The sequence below is a fragment of the Lolium perenne genome, chromosome 7, assembly GCF_019359855.2.
Source record: "Lolium perenne isolate Kyuss_39 chromosome 7, Kyuss_2.0, whole genome shotgun sequence".
NCBI lineage: Eukaryota > Viridiplantae > Streptophyta > Magnoliopsida > Poales > Poaceae > Lolium > Lolium perenne.
The window spans coordinates 205,151,514-205,161,899 of record NC_067250.2 but is presented as its reverse complement, the minus strand read 5'-3'; the positions used below and the strand labels follow the sequence as shown (position 1 = coordinate 205,161,899).

The window sequence follows — 10,386 nt, the reverse complement described above, 5'->3', positions numbered from 1 at the left end:
CTGGCGTTTCTTAAGGCTCTAAAAATGGCATTCACTACACCACATGCCAAGATTAGCGGCACTTCGGTGCAGGCGTTTTTCAAAACTGCCGCTGAAGTTTGTTTCACCGGCATATTTTGGGTTAGTGCCGCTAATGTTGGGCTAATTATCAGCAATCTACAAAAGTGCCGCTATTTTTAGGCTAATTCACGGCAATATGCGGAAAGTGCCGCTAATCTTGGGATAATCCACGGTATCCTCATAAAGTGCCGCTAATCTTGGGATAATCCGCGGCATCTTGTCTTGCGAAAAGTGCCGCTATTCTGGGGCACTACACCGCATCTGCTAGAAGTGCCGCAATTGGTTTCCGGAGAAGTGGTTCCGAATCCGATTGTGGTACGTTTTTCAGAAATGCCCTCGCGATATTTACATTATGCAGTGTAGTCCCCCACCTCTCGCACCATATCGAATCCGATCCCCTATCTCACTCCGGCGACCGCGAGGGTGCGAGATCTCTCCTCCTACCCACCCCACCGTCTCCCCCTGCCGCCGACGCCACCGGCGCCTCCATGTCGCACAACTACAGGGACACGATCCCGCTCAACGTGTCGTCGGCGCAGTCAGACATCGACGAGATCGAGAGGCTACACGCCATCCGCCACCGTCCTCTGCGCAGCCATCATCTCCTACGCGCGCCTACATCCCCATCTCATCCTTCCCTCTCCCGGCCTCATCCTCCTCCATGCCGCCACTCCCGACCTCCTTTGTCCCCATCTTCGTGCTCTAGGCGCCACCAACCGCCCCGCCCGCGTCGATCTCCGTGTCCATCTCGTCTGACGGCGTCGGGGGCCCGCCCATCGCGCTCACCGAGCCCGTCTGGGATACCGTCAAGCTCGACCTCGCCCGCATCATCAGCAACCTCAAGCTCGTCGTCTTCCCCAACCCCTACCACGAGGACCTAGGCAAGGCGCTCAGGGACTGGGACATCTGGGGCCCTTTCTTCTTCATCCTCTTCCTCGGCGTCACCTAGTTCTGGTCTGCCTATGTGATGAAGGTACCTGCTATCCCTTGATGTCTACGCACGCTTCTATTCCTGTAGACAGTGTTGGGCCTCCAAGAGCAGAGGTTTGTAGAACAGCAACAAGTTTCCCTTAAGTGAATCACCCAAGGTTTATCGAACTCAGGGAGGTAGAGGTCAAAGATATCCCTCTCAAGCAACCCTGCAATCACAATACAAGAAGTCTCTTGTGTCCCCAACACACCTAATACACTTGTCAGATATATAGGTGCACTAGTTCGGCGAAGAGATAGTAAAATGCAAGTGATATGGATGAATATGAGTGGTAATTGCAATCTGAAATAAAGATGGCAGCAAGCAAACATGTAACAGAACTTGTTGGAAACGGTGTTTCAATGCTTAGAAACAAGGCCTAGGGATCATACTTTCACTAGTGGACACTCTCAACAATGATCACATAAATAAATAACTTCTCTTCACTTGTGCTACTTTCTCACACTCTCTTGTTGGATAACAAACACCAATCATTGTGTAGGGCTATAAAAGCACACCTCAAGCCGAAGTAAACAAGCTCCACAACATCCAGAGTTCATATTTAAATAACCTCTAGAGTGCATAATAGACCATTGCAATTTAGACCGAGTACTAACATAGCATACACACTATCAACAATAGCTATGAAAGGGGGAATAGATCGCATCAATACTATCATAATAATAGTTAACTTCATAATCTACAAGAGATTACAATCATAACCTATGCCAAGTACTACATGATGCACACAATGTCAACATTACATCATGGAGGAGGAATAGAGTATTTTAATAACATCACTAGAGTAGCACATAGATTAATAGTGATACAATGCTCATGATCACATAAAGATCACATGGGAGAGAGATGAACCACATAGCTACCGGTAGAGCCCTCGGCCACCAGGGGAGAACTACTCCCTCCTCATCATGGGAGACAGCAACGGCGATGAAGATGGCGGTGGTATCGATGGAGATGACTCCGGGGGCAATTCCCTGTCCCGGCGGCGTGCCGGAACAGAGATTTCTGTCCCCCGAATTGGAGTTTCGCGATGGCGGCGGCGCCCCTGGAGTCTTTCTGGAGTTTCGTCAATTGGTATCGAGTTTTTAGGTCTCGAGGGACTTTATAGCCGAAGAGACGGAGTCGGAAGGGCCACTGGGCTCCCTCCCCATAGGCCGGCGCGACCAGGGAGCCACCCGCGCAAACCTATGGTCTGGGGGGCCCTGGGCCTCCTCTCCGGCTCCTCTTCGGTGTCCTGGTCCGTCTCGGTGAAATATGATGTTTGGTCTTTGTTTCGTCGAATTCTGAGAATATTGCCCGAACAGCCTTTCTGGAACCAAAAACAGCAGAAAACAGGAACTGGCACTTCGGCATCTTGTTAATAGGTTAGTTCCGGAAAATGCATAATAATGACATAAAGTGTGTATAAAACATGTGAGTATCATCATAAAAGTAGCATGGAACATAAGAAAGTATAGATACGTTTGAGACGTATCAAGCATCCCCAAGCTTAGTTCCTACTCGCCCTCGAGTAGGTAAACGATAACAAGGATAATTTCTGAAGTGACATGCTACCAACATGATCTTGATCAATACTATTGTAAAGCATATGAGATGAATGAAGTGATTCAAATCAATGGTAAAGACAATGATTTAAACAACTGAATCATATAGCAAAGAATTTTTATGAATAGTACTTTCAAGACAAGCATCAATAATACTTGCATAAGAGTTAACTCATAAAGCAATAAATTCTTAGTAGAAAGTTTTGAAACAACACAAAGGAAGATATAAGTTTCAGCAGTTGCTTTCAACTTCAACATGTATATCTCATGGATAATTGTCAACACAAAGTAATATGATGAATGCAAATAAGCAAGTATGTAGGAATCAATGCACAGTTGAAACAAGTGTTTGCTTCTAAGATATAAAGAAGTAGGTAAACTAACTCAACATAAAGTAGAAGAATGGCCCTTCGCAGAGGGAAGCATGGATCACTATTTTTGTGCTAGAGCTTTTATTTTGAAAACATAGAAACAATTTTGTCAACGGTAGTAATAAAGCATATGTGTTATGCATAAGACATCCTATAAGTTGCAAGCCTCACCAATAGTGCTCGCACCTTGTCCTAATTAGCTTGGATTTACATGGATTATCATTGCATAACATATGTTTCAACCAAGTGTCACAAAGGGGTACCTCTATGCCGCCTGTACAAAGGTCTAAGGAGAAAGTCCGCATTGGATTTCTCGCTTTTGAGTATTCTCAACTTAGACATCCATACCGGGACAACATAGAAAACAAATAATGGACTCCTCTTTAATGCATAAGCATTCAACAACAGATAATATTCTCATAAGAGATTGAGGATTGTTGTCCAAACTGAAACTTCCACCATGGATCATGGCTTTAGTTAGCGTCCCAATGTTCTTCTCTAACAATATGCATACTCAAACCATTTGATCATGATAAATCACCCTTACTTCAGACAAGACGAACATGCATAGCAACTCATATGATATTCAACAAAGGTGAAATAGTTGATGGCGTCCCCAGGAACATGGTTACCGCTCAACAAGCAACTTATAAGAAATAAGATACATAAGTACATATTCAATACCACAATAGTTTTTAAGCTATTTTCCCATGAGCTATATATTGCAAAGACAAAGGAATGAAATTTTAAAGGTAGCACTCAAGCAATTTACTTTGGAATGGCAGAAAAATACCATGTAGTAGGTGGGTATGGTGGACACAAATGGCATAGTTTTTGGCTCAAGGATTTTGGATGCACAAGAAGTAATCCCTCTCAATACAAGGCTTTGGCTAGCAAGGTTGTTTGAAGCAAACACAAGTATGAACCGGTACAGTAAAACTTACATAAGAACATATTGCAAGCATTATACGACTCTACATTGCCTTCCTTGTTGCTCAAACACCTCACCAGAAAATATCTAGACTCTAGAGAGACCAATCATGCAAACCAAATTTTAACAAGCTCTATGTAGTTCTTCATTAATAGGTGCAAAGTACATGATGCAAGAGCTTAAACATGATCTATTTGAGCACAACAATTGCCAAGTATCAAATTATTCAAGACATTATACCAATTACCACATGAAGCATTTTCTGTTTCCAACCAAATAACAATGAACGAAGCAGTTTCAACCTTCGCCATGAATATTAAAAGTAAAGCTAAGAACACCAGTGTTCATATGAACGAGCGGAGCTTGTCTCTCTCCCACACAAGCATGAATTTATTCAGAGAATGAAAATAACAAAACGAAAATAAAAGTACACAGACGCTCCAAGTAAAGCACATAAGATGTGACGGAATAAAAATATAGTTTCACTAGAGGTGACCTGATAAGTTGTCGATGAAGAAGGGGATGCCTTGGGCATCCCCAAGCTTAGATGCTTGAGTCTTATTGAAATATGCAGGGATGAACCACGGGGGCATCCCCAAGCTTAGACTTTTCACTCTTCTTGATCATATTGTATGATCCTCCTCTCTTGACCCTTGAAAACTTCCTCCACATCAAACTCAAAACAAACTCATTAGAGGGTTAGTGCATAATCAAAAATTCACATGTTCAGAGGTGACACAATGATTCTTAACACTTCTGGACATTTCTCAAAGCTACTGAAAGTTAATGGAACAAAGAAATCCATCAAACATAGCAAAACAGGCAATGCGAAATAAAAGGCAGAATCTGTCAAAACAGAATAGTCCGTAAAGATGAATTTTTCTGGGGCACTTAACTTGCTCAGATGAAAAAGCTCAAATTGAATGAAAGTTGCGTACATATCTGAGGATCACGCATGTAAATTGGCAGATTTTTCTGAGTTATCTACAGAGGATACTACTCAAATTCGTGACAGCAAGAAATCTGTTTCTGCGCAGTAATCCAAATCTAGTATCATCTTTACTATCAAAGACTTTACTTGGCACAACAATGCAATAAAATAAAGATAAGGAGAGGTTGCTACAGTAGTAACAACTTCCAAGACACAACAAAATAGTAGCAAAATAAAAATATGGGTTATCTCCCAAGAAGTGCTTTCTTTATAGCCATTAAGATGGGCTCAGTAATTTTAATGATGCACTCCCAAGAAATAAGAGTTGAAGCAAAAAGAGCATCAAGAAGCAAGTATGAAACAAATTTAAGCCTAACCCACTTCCTATGAAAAGGGATCTTGTAAATAAACAAGTCATGTAAGCATAACGCAACAAGCATAGAAAGGCAACACAAGCGCAACTTCAAGATTCTCAACGTAAAGAGGGGAAACTTAATATTATTAAGATGCATATAACCATGTTTCTCTCTCTCATAATAACTTTCAGTACCATCATGAACAAACTCAACAATATAACCATCACATAAAGCATTCTTATTCACATGCATAAAAATATCATTACTCTCCACATAAGCATAATCATTCTTATTAAGTGGGAGCAAATTCGACAAAGTAGCTATCATTATTATTCTCATCACCATAATCATCAAATATAGGAGGCATAGTATAATCATAATAAACTTTATCCTCCATAGTAGGTGGCACCAAAATACCACTATCATTATAATCATCATAAATGGGAGGCAAAGCATCATCAAAGTAAATTTTCTCCTCCATGCTTGGGGGACTAAAAATATCATGCTCATCAAAACCAGCTTCCCCAAGCATAGAATTTTCCATAGCATTAGAAACAACGGTGTTCAAAGCATTCATACTAATAACATTGCCATTAGCATGCATATAAAGTTCCATAGGTTTTTAATTTTCTCTTCAAACACATCATATCCTAACTCAAGATAAATTTCATAAAGATCTCTAATTTTTTTGTTGTTTTCCATTAAGCCTAACTAGTGAAAAATAAAAACAAGAAACAAAAAGATGCAATTGCAGGATCTAAAGGAAATAGCTTCGAGCACTCACACACCGGCAACAGTGCTAGGAAATAGCTTAATAGTCAGAGGATGTGAATACCTTTTACCTTACCTCCCCGGCAACGGCGCCAGAAAATAGCTTGATGTCTACGCACGCTTCTATTCCTGTAGACAGTGTTGGGCCTCCAAGAGCAGAGGTTTGTAGAACAGCAGCAAGTTTCCCTTAAGTGAATCACCCAAGGTTTATCGAACTCAGGGAGGTAGAGGTCAAAGATATCCCTCTCAAGCAACCCTGCAATCACGATACAAGAAGTCTCTTGTGTCCCCAACACACCTAATACACTTGTCAGATGCATATCAGATGTATAGGTGCACTAGTTCAACGAAGAGATAGTAAAATGCAAGTGATATGGATGAATATGAATGGTAATTGCAATCTGAAATAAAGATGGCAGCAAGCAAACATGTAACAGAACTTGTTGGAAACGGTGTTTCAATGCTTAGAAACAAGGCCTAGGGATCATACTTTCACTAGTGGACACTCTCAACAATGATCACATAAATAAATAACTTCTCTTCACTTGTGCTACTTTTTCACACTCTCTTGTTGGATAACAAACACCAATCATTGTGTAGGGCTATAAAAGCACACCTCAAGCCGGAGTAAACAAGCCACAACATCCGGAGTTCATATTTAAATAACCTCTAGAGTGAATAATAGACCGTTGCAATTTAGACCGAGTACTAACATAGCATACACACTGTCAACAATAGCTATGAAAGGGGGAATAGATCGCATCAATACTATCATAGTAATAGTTAACTTCATAATCTACAAGAGATTACAATCATAACCTATGCCAAGTACTACATGATGCACACACTGTCAACATTACATCATGGAGAAGGAATAGAGTACTTTAATAATATCACTAGAGTAGCACATAGATTAATAGTGATACAATGCTCATGATCACATAAAGATCACATGGGAGAGAGAGATGAACCACATAGCTACCGGTAGAGCCCTCAGCCTCGGTGGAGAACTACTCACTCCTCATCATGGGAGACAGGGCGATGAAGATGGCGGTGGTGTCGATGGAGATGACTCCGGGGGCGATTCCCCGTCCCGTCGGCGTGCCGAAACAGAGACTTTTGTCCCCCGAATTGGAGTTTCGCGATGGCGGCGGCGCCCCTGGAGTCTTTTTGGAGTTTCGTCAATTGGTATCGAGTTTTTAGGTCTCGAGGGACTTTAGGCCAAGAGGCGAAGTCGGAAGGGCCACGGGGCTCCCTCCCCATAGGCCGGCGCGGCCAGGGAGCCACCCGCGCGACCCTATGGTCTGGGGGCCCTGGGCCTCCTCTCCGGCTCCCCTTCGGTGTCCTGGTCCGTCTCGGTGAAATATGATGTTTGGTCTTTGTTTCATCGAATTCCGAGAATATTGCCCGAACAACCTTTCTGGAACCAAAAACAGCAGAAAACAGAAACTGGCACTTCGGCATCTTGTTAATAGGTTAGTTCCGGAAAATGCATAATAATGACAAAAAGTGTGTATAAAACATGTGAGTATCATCATAAAAGTAGCATGGAACATAAGAAATTATAGATATGTTTGAGACGTATCATCCCTCTCACAACCAGATCTCCTTGTAGCCTCTGCATCTATATGTAGGTTTTATGGTAAGTTAGGTCGTGTTGTACATTACTGAACTACATGACATGTAGCGTGGTTTACTTGGAGGCAAGCATCTGTGATAATAATCCTTTGCAAGTTCAATGTTGCTCTTGACCGAATCTGAGGATGTAAGACGCCCAATGGAATTATTTCAGAAAGCGTTGTGTTCCTAGCTCATACAAGTGTCCTGGTTGGCATTATTGCTCCAGGTCATGAACACCTGGCTTAGCAACCTTTTCAATCAAGAAGCATGTCATTACTGCTGAAAATAAGATACAGTAGCATATAGTTTTAAATGTTTTAGTGGCATGTAATCATGTAATTATAACTCAGGAGTAAGCTTATTTTGATGAATACATGTGCAACACAGAGGTGCTTGTTTTCTCCCTTTCTTTTTAACAGAATTTCATAATATCATAAGTTTAGTGCAAGGATGTTCTCAAATATTTTTACAGATTGTAAAATTGTTGGAGCTGAGCGTTCTTTTAGCTATCTCCCTCCACGCTTTTATTCAGGTGAAACTTTTTGTAAAGAGAGTTTCGTGAGTGGAAGTAGCTGTTTGCTATATCATTGTATTTGTAGAAACTACACTGGAGTGCAATGCATTACTCGGACAACACTTGTTTACATTATATGCAATTGAACTTGATATTTTGGAGAACATGTTCATAGTTGTGATGAAGAAGTCACTTGAACTAATCTTTGTGCGAAACAGACAAATCAATTTTTTTTGCTGTAACAAATCTGTATTGTAAGTTTGTTTGCCTATAGTTTTCACATATTGAGCGAGTTAATGTATTTCCCAAATACATATTTGTTTGTTTTGTTATATATTATAATTTATACCAAATACTACTATATGTGTTAACAATAATTTGAGCCTGTCATTACAGCTGATAATAGTATAACTGCGTATACATTTTAATCCTAATGTTATTACTTCGGACCATTATACTGAGGTTCCTGTGGTTGCTGCAGATTCAGTAAGTTCAACAACATCTGGTGAGATTGTTACAGATCATCGTCGACGGAAATTGTGATATTGCTGTGAGACAGGTCACAAGCATTCACTTCAAGAACTTTGTTTCGAAAGCCTGTCACCTATTGATCCTGGTATGTGGATGCTAGTAGCTCAGCACTGACTCTCCTTTTTTCCGATAACTAACATATTTTTTTCCTTTCTGTATGCAAACAATTCCGGAAGCTGACAAGTCCACGGATCGTGAGAATATACTGGGCTTTGTTACTCAGTTAACGCCACTACTAAGGTTAATAACCTTGTTGCAATCTACCTTCCCTTTTCTTAACAAGTAAACATTTTCCTGTCATAGCTTCTTGATAAAATTGTAGTGCATTGCAGTATGTGTTTGGTTACTCTGGTATATTGATGGTTCTTTTTAGTGGATAAATTGAACTCTAGGACATGTAGTTTTGAGTAATGTATTCACCGTGTTTATTGTTGTGGGATATCACTTATTTTCCTTTACCTCATCGAGGGAAAATGGGCACCATGTTTGGTTTCTGTCTAATAGTAATAGAAGCAGTTAATTGCAGTTACGAAGGATCTGCAATCATTTTCCATTTTCCGTGTAATAGAACCAATATGTAGTAAAATAATACCCCCTTTGTCCCTAGATATAAGGTGTATAGTTTTTCCAGAAAAGACTCCAAAATGTAAGGTATATTGCCTTGGGAAACCTGTGTGGATATTTTTTTAGGGATTTTCTTGTGTTTTCTTATCTTTTGAAAGCTCCTCTATTTTATGATGTTAATTGTCCAAGATCAATCCCACCAAAACCTTGTGTAGTTTTATCTTCATGCGTGTTTCTTAATTTCCGTGCCAAAAACTGTAGGATAACGTTGCATAGAAAATAAAAAATTTCCTACCGCGAACACGCAATCCAAGCCAAGATGCAATCTAGAAGACGGTAGCAACGAGGGGATTATCGAGTCTCACCCTTGAAGAGATTCCAAAGCCTACAAGATGAGGCTCTTGTTGCTGCGGTAGACGTTCACTTGCCGCTTGCAAAAGCGCGTAGAAGATCTTGATCACGGCTCGGTACTCGGTCACACGTTTGGTTGTTGATGAAGACGACGTCCACCTCCCGTTCCAGCGGGCAGCGGAAGTAGTAGCTCCTCTTGAATCCGATAGCACGACGGCGTGGTGTCGGTGGTGGTGGAGAAATCCGGCGGAGCTTCGCTAAGCGTGCGGGATGTGGTGGAGGAGAGAGGCCGCTAGGGTTTGGGAGAGGGGGGCGCCGGCCACTAAGGGGTGCGGCCACCTTGGTGGTTCTTGGGTGGCCGGCCCCCTCCCCTTGGCCCCTCATTATATAGGTGGAAGCCCCAAGTGTTGGACTACAAGTCTCCGAATAAGACCCGAACCCAAAACCTTCCATGTGATAGGGAAACCTACCCAAGGTGGGAATCCCACTTGGGGTGGGATTCGCCCCTTCCATGTGGGGGGGTGGCCGGCCCCCATAGGGGGAGTCCACTTGGGACTCCTCCCCCTCTAGGGTTGGCCGGCCATGGAGGTGGAGTCCCTCCGGGACTCCACCTTCCTTGGTGGTTTCTTCCGGACTTTTCTAGAACCTTCTAGAACCTTCCATAGAACCTTCCGGATCATTTTAAATCACATAAAATGACTTCCTATATATGAATCTTATTCTCCGGACCATTCCGGAACTCCTCGTGATGTCCGGGATCTCATCCGGGACCCCGAACAAATATTCGAACCCCATTCCATATTCAAGTTCTACCATTTCAACATCCAACTTTAAGTGTGTCACCCTACGGT

At 42.0% G+C, this 10,386-nt stretch overlaps 1 pseudogene; it reads left to right on the top strand.

The window, feature by feature from the left end:
- Window positions 1–526: 526 nt before the first annotated feature.
- Window positions 527–1,051, top strand: LOC127321637 (protein YIP4b-like; annotated as a pseudogene).
- Window positions 1,052–10,386: the final 9,335 nt, after the last annotated feature.